The sequence below is a fragment of the Ursus maritimus genome, unplaced genomic scaffold (assembly GCF_017311325.1).
Source record: "Ursus maritimus isolate PB19 unplaced genomic scaffold, ASM1731132v1 scaffold_6, whole genome shotgun sequence".
In the NCBI taxonomy this organism is placed as follows: domain Eukaryota; kingdom Metazoa; phylum Chordata; class Mammalia; order Carnivora; family Ursidae; genus Ursus; species Ursus maritimus.
The window spans coordinates 83493128-83499214 of NW_024426774.1; the positions used below are offsets into that span (position 1 = coordinate 83493128).

Genomic DNA, 6087 nt, shown 5'->3' on the forward strand with positions numbered 1-6087 from the left:
GTTGATGAATCCTTCAGTCTCATGAATATAGTTTTTGGTAAAGGGTTAGATTAAGAGATTATATTGGAGTTTATTACTGACAGTCTCTAACTTTGAGCCAGTTTTTTTCTATAGATTCTTTTTTTTTTTTAGTAGGACACTTTATTTTTATTTTATTTTTTTAAAATGATTTTTTATTATATTATGTTAGTCACTATACAGTATATCCCCAGTTTCCGATGTAAGGCTCGATGATTCATTAGTTGTGTATAACACCCAATGCACCATGCAATACGTGCCCTCCTTACTACCCATCACTGGTCTATCCCATTCCCCCACCCCCCTCCCCTCTGAGGCCCTCAGTTTGTTTCTCAGAGTCCATAGTCTCTCATGCTTCATTCCCCCTTCTGATTACCCCCCCTTTCTTTATCCCTTTCTTCCCCTACCGATCATCCTAGTTCTTATGTTCCATAGATTCTGTTCTTATCTGTAGAAAAACTGCTTGATCCATTGTCACAGAGGTCTATTGGGAAGATAGTAAGTTGATGCTGAAAAAAGGATTTCTGGTTTCCTCAATTGCTTGATTTCAATGCCATCATGTAACTGATAATTCTTATTCAACAAATGAAAATATTTTGTCACCAGTCATGGTAAGTCTGGCTTATAGTTAATCCACATAACCCAGAGCAGTCATTCGGGGAAGATGTCAACACCCAGAATCTGATGAAGGGGATCAGATTGCCTTCATTTGATGTCTTTCCAATAAAATGAAGGCTTCTGCAAGTAATCAAAAAGCAATTCATTAAGTAATATTTCCATTGATGCCCACCAGGTCCTTTCATCTAAAAAAATGACAAGCAAGTTTCAGAACAAGGTCCTAAATTGTATGAGAATCAAATGAGAAATTGTAGGGAGAAGTTATAATTTTCAGCTACATTATGGTGTATGAAAGGCAAAGATGGACAGAAGCTTATGGCTTCTCTTTTTGTTAGCATAAATCAGTGTTTCCTAAAGAGTGATTAGGGACCACCAGGTCCTTAAAATATCCTCAAAAAACACTAAAACATAATGTTACATAGTCAAGTATATTTAGGGAAGACCTTCTCATGATTACATTAGCATATCAAAGGCTTCAGATACCCTTCCTTTAAAGAAACCTACTCAGACTTCTTGAGACCAGCAATTCCTAAACTTACGTGGCCACAGGACTGTTTTATTTTCTCATATTAAAAATCGATTTGAGAATAACTGTCATAAAACTTCACTTGCCTTCTCATTCTCAAACTTCAACAAATGGACATCTATTGAACTCTGTTACTAATTCTTTTTATTGTACTTTTTATTATTTATTATTTATTGACCTGTAGTGTCCCTAATATGAGTATATTTTACAAGATATGCTTATCCCAGGTGAATTTGTATGTGACATTCCCTGTAAGGCTATCCAGAAGTTTCCATCTCTTAATGGAGGCAAAGGCCTGAATATGATATCCATTGAGTGGTCAGATAGCTAGAGTAGTAGCTCAGGTGCCACGTATCTTAGAACTTATCCTAGTGAGTGAGGAGGAACCCAAGGAAGAAAGAGGAAATGCTCCATTCTGTGTATTCAAATGCACTATAGGGACAGAGAGACAGAGCATGGACTTTGGAGTCAGGGAGAATCACAACTGAATCTTGGTTCCAACACTAACTTACCAGTTGTGTGACTTCAGGCAAATTATTTACTCTCAAGAGAGCCTTGGTGGACGTGTCTACATAATGGGAATAATGATACTACCTCACATTGCTTTAGGAAGACTAAAAGCATTAATGAATATAAAGGTGGTAAGTAGCCAATTCTTTCTTCTCATTCCTTCTCCACTTTTTTCCTGGGCATGCAGAACATAGAACAATAGTCAGCAAGCTCAATTCTTGTGCTGGCTCATATCACTGGGACAATTAGGCCATTGTTCAATATAGTAGTGAGGATATAATGGAAAACATGGATATTCAGGAAGATGTTAAACCTTAAAGGAGTTTTGTGATATTCCTCAGGGAGTAAAGAATAAGTGTATTAAGGAGTCCTGTCTCTGAGTAGTGGTTAATCATTCAGGCTTTAATATGACATGTTATTCAGGTGGTACTTTTAGCTCATCACCCAGAAATCTGATAACTTAATTAATGTTGCTATGAAATGCAGATAATTCATACATAAGACAGAGTATAAAGGAAAATTACTTGCAAGATCATTTGCTTGAAGAGAAGTACAAAGAAATCATTTCCCAGGGTGGTTAAAAGCAGTGTGGGGAAAAGATTTTACACAATAAATTAGGAAATCTTTACAAGATTTTTATGTTTGCCAATTTCAGACATAAGAAATGACATTTTGGTCATATTATTTTAAAAATTATTAACGTGATCTGTGTTCTAAAGACAAAAAGACTGTCAGCAGTAAAAAGTAATCAAATCACAGCATTCTTTTCCTTCCAGAGGCATTAAGGACATCCGATTAAACGTGTGCTTTTCTCACATGCTCCTCAATTATGACAACTGTTTTGCTTTAACCATCTTCAAACAGGAAAAGTTTTAAGAGAAAAAGAAAGAAAGAAAGAAACAAGGATATAGCTGTGCTGTGGGGAAGGCATATTTCTGATGGATTTCCTAGATTTTATCAAACTTCCACCCTTGTTGCCTTACACCTAGTTTACAAATCAAGCCACAGGATTTTTCTTTAGCTTCACTCTGTGAAGGGCATCAACCACCCTACAGCCACCTGGAGGATTATCAAACTCTCAACAGGGCAAGGACTTATGGCTTTAAATTCTAAGGGTATCAGCTAAAGCCGCTGCCATTATGACTTATGAATTGACTTCCCTCCAGTGGGCCTTCTGGTGGATGGATTAGGAATCAGACACCATCATTTTGTGAACCCCAGTGTGCACAATGAAATTGTTAAAGTTAGTGATGGCGCCTGCCTGAAATTATAGATGTTTGTTTTTAATTTTTTTTACTTTCTCTCTCAGACAGTATTATAAATCCATTCATAGATTCGACTGGTGTTCAAGTAATGACAGATGAATTGTTTTATTTTTCTTTGAAGGATATTTTCCTTTTGTCTAGGTGCACTCTATAATTCTTGCCAGGAATTACTTTTTGCTTCATAGAAATAATCTTATCCTTCTCAACAAATCAGTTATCACATTTTTTTCACTGTACACTATCAATAAGTTTTGATAAATTTGTTTGCAGACTTAAATGGAGAGGATCTTTGAAATATGTGAGTTTTTATTTTAGCTGCTATCTAAAGACTAGTATAAACTAAAGTATAAACTAATGACATGGGGAATTCAACTCTGGCTCAAGGGATTATCATGCAACACACAATAAGAGGAAGTACATTTTAAAGAATGTAAAATTAATTAGGAAACAATTATTATGGACTTCCACTGTAGTTGCCTGAACTATGCACTCCTTTATAATAATATCATGTCTCCCTCACTTATGTAAATTTGGTTCCTAACAAAGTGCATAGTATCTCATTAATTCAATGGCCACTGTACAGAATTTAGCTAATGAAGCCCCCAACACACATATATACACAAATGCATACTTATTCAAAATCACATGCAGGTATACTAGAGGTCACAAACTTAAGTGTGTATAGGCTCCAGGCAGATAATCCAATCAGGGAGACAGAAATGGTGAAACAATTGACCCTCTCTGTCTATCCTTTATTTTCCCACTTTTGATAGAGGTATTAATTCAATAACTACTTTATTCTTCTCCTAACCCTCATTCTGAAAAAGGCAAAGTAAATATTCAGAAGTAAATGCAAGGTGACACTTGCCCTTGGTCTCAGGAACGCCAGACCGGTCCCTCAGGTCTATGGCTCCACACGTAAAGGAAGCAGTGATCATTCATCCAGGCCTGGCATATTCCTGTGGGAACCAACTATCAGCCAGGCTGGCTTTTCAACTTTCGAAGGAAATCCGAATTTTCATGTGAAATCTGATTTTAAGATGTTTGGATAAGCTAGAAACAGATCTGCAGATTGAATCAGCTCATGGAACACCACTTGACTGCCAGAAGAGCCATATGGCAACCCGGTAATACCAGAGGACAGAATGAGAAGGAGTTGAAGCCTCAGTGAAGCTACATCCCCAATGCCAATAACGACAAGAACAATAAACCTTGTGGGATGCTTGGGTGGCTCAGTTGGTTAAGCATCTGCCTTTGGCTCAGGTCATGATCTCAGAGTCCTGAGATCGAGTCCTGCATTGGGGCTCCCTGCTCAGTGGGGAGTCTGTTTCCCCCTCTTCCTCTCCCCCTGCTTGATTATGCTCTCTCTCTTGCTCTCTCTCTCTCAAGTAAATAAATAAAATCTTTTTAAAAAACCAATAAGCCTTGTGTATTTCCATTTGTAATATACTCGTAAATATTTCCATTTGTAATGTAATTTCCATTGTAATATACATTTGTAATATTTGTGTAAATCCATTTGTAAATAATATACAAGCTGTCGACTCACTTAACCAGTATACTCATTGGGATGGAAAGAAAAAGAAAACCATATCCATCCCCAGGTTTTTATTCCCCAGATACAATGACCTACCCTGGAGAGGCAGAGAGTGGATCCCAACTATGCCTTAGTCACAGCCCAACAGCCTCTAATAAGGGAAAGAATCGTTACTGTTTTTTTAATAAATGGCTATTCTTTTTGTAATGCTGCCACATTTATTTTTATTTGAATACTTTCTTTTTTTTGCTGTGCATCAGTGATTTTAAAAAGAAAAATGTGCTTCTGAGAGATAATAACCGAGGTGGCTGCTCTGTAGTCCTTTGAATCGAGCAATCTGGTGTTTAGTTGAAGGTAAGTATTGCACCTGTTGGGGGCACTTTGTCTTCAGTACAGTTCCCTGACTGTCCATCTTTAGGTGCAGATAAGCCTTGTTCTCGTTTCCTTTAGGAGGAATCTATCCACTGAGACCAGGGGCCAAGCTCCATTCTTCATGAGATGGTTTTACTTCGAGATTCAGTTTCTTCTCATCAGGTCACGTGCAACAGTATGCCTAGTGAGACTTTGTTCCATTGCACATGTTTCACCACAGCCAGCACGTTCATGCGTAAATGGGAGCCTTTCCTCAGGAAAAGAGAGAATGTGGCTCTGGAGGTCCAGCACAGTTGTGCAGTTTCCACCACAGCCTTCTCTTGGACGCCGGCACACATCCCTTTCTATTTTTTTTTACAATGATTTTTTATTATATTATGTTAGTCACCATACACTACATCCCCGGTTTTCGATGTAAGGCTCGATGATTCATTAGTTGCGTATAACACCCAGTGCACCATGCAATACATGCCCTCCTTACTACCCATCACCGGCCTATCCCATTCCCCCACCCCCCTCCCCTCTGTAGCCCTCAGTTTGTTTCTCATAGTCCATAGTCTCTCATGTTTCATTCCCCCTTCTGATTACCCCCCCTTTCTTTATCCCTTTCTTCCCCTACTGATCATTCTAGTTCTTATGTTCCATAGATGAGAGAAATCATATGATAGTTGTCTTTCTCTGCTTGACTTATTTCACTTAGCATTATCTCCTCCAGTGCCGTCCATGTTGTAGCAAATGTTGAGAACTCGTTCTCGTTCTTTCTGATTGCTGAGTAATATTCCATTGATATATGGACCACAACTTCTAATCCAGTCATCTGTTGAGACGGCATCTCGGCCTTCCCGCGATTTAGCTATTGTGGACATTGCTGCTATGAACATTGGGGTGCATATGGCCTTCTCTTCACCCATCTGTATCTTTGGGGTAAACACCGGTAGTGCAATGGCTGGATCATAGGGTAGCTCAATTTAACTTTTAAGGGACCTCCACACTGTTCTCAGGAGTGGCTGTACCAACTTTGCATTCCCACCAACAATGTAGGAGGGATCCCCTTTCTCCACATCCTCTCCAACAATTGTTTCTTGCCTTCTCTATTTTGCCATTCTAACTGGCGTGGTGGTATCTCGGTGTGGTTTTGATTTGAATTTCCTTGATGGCTAATGATTTTGTATTTTTCATCTGTCTGTTAGCCATTTGTATGTCTTCATTGGAAAAGTGTCTGTTCATATCTTCTGCCCATT

General features: G+C 38.5%; 1 pseudogene; it reads right to left on the reverse strand.

Moving 5' to 3' along the window:
• Positions 1-4818: 4818 nt before the first annotated feature.
• LOC121101074 overlaps positions 4819-6087 on the reverse strand; it is a 10794-nt pseudogene continuing 9525 nt past the window's right edge.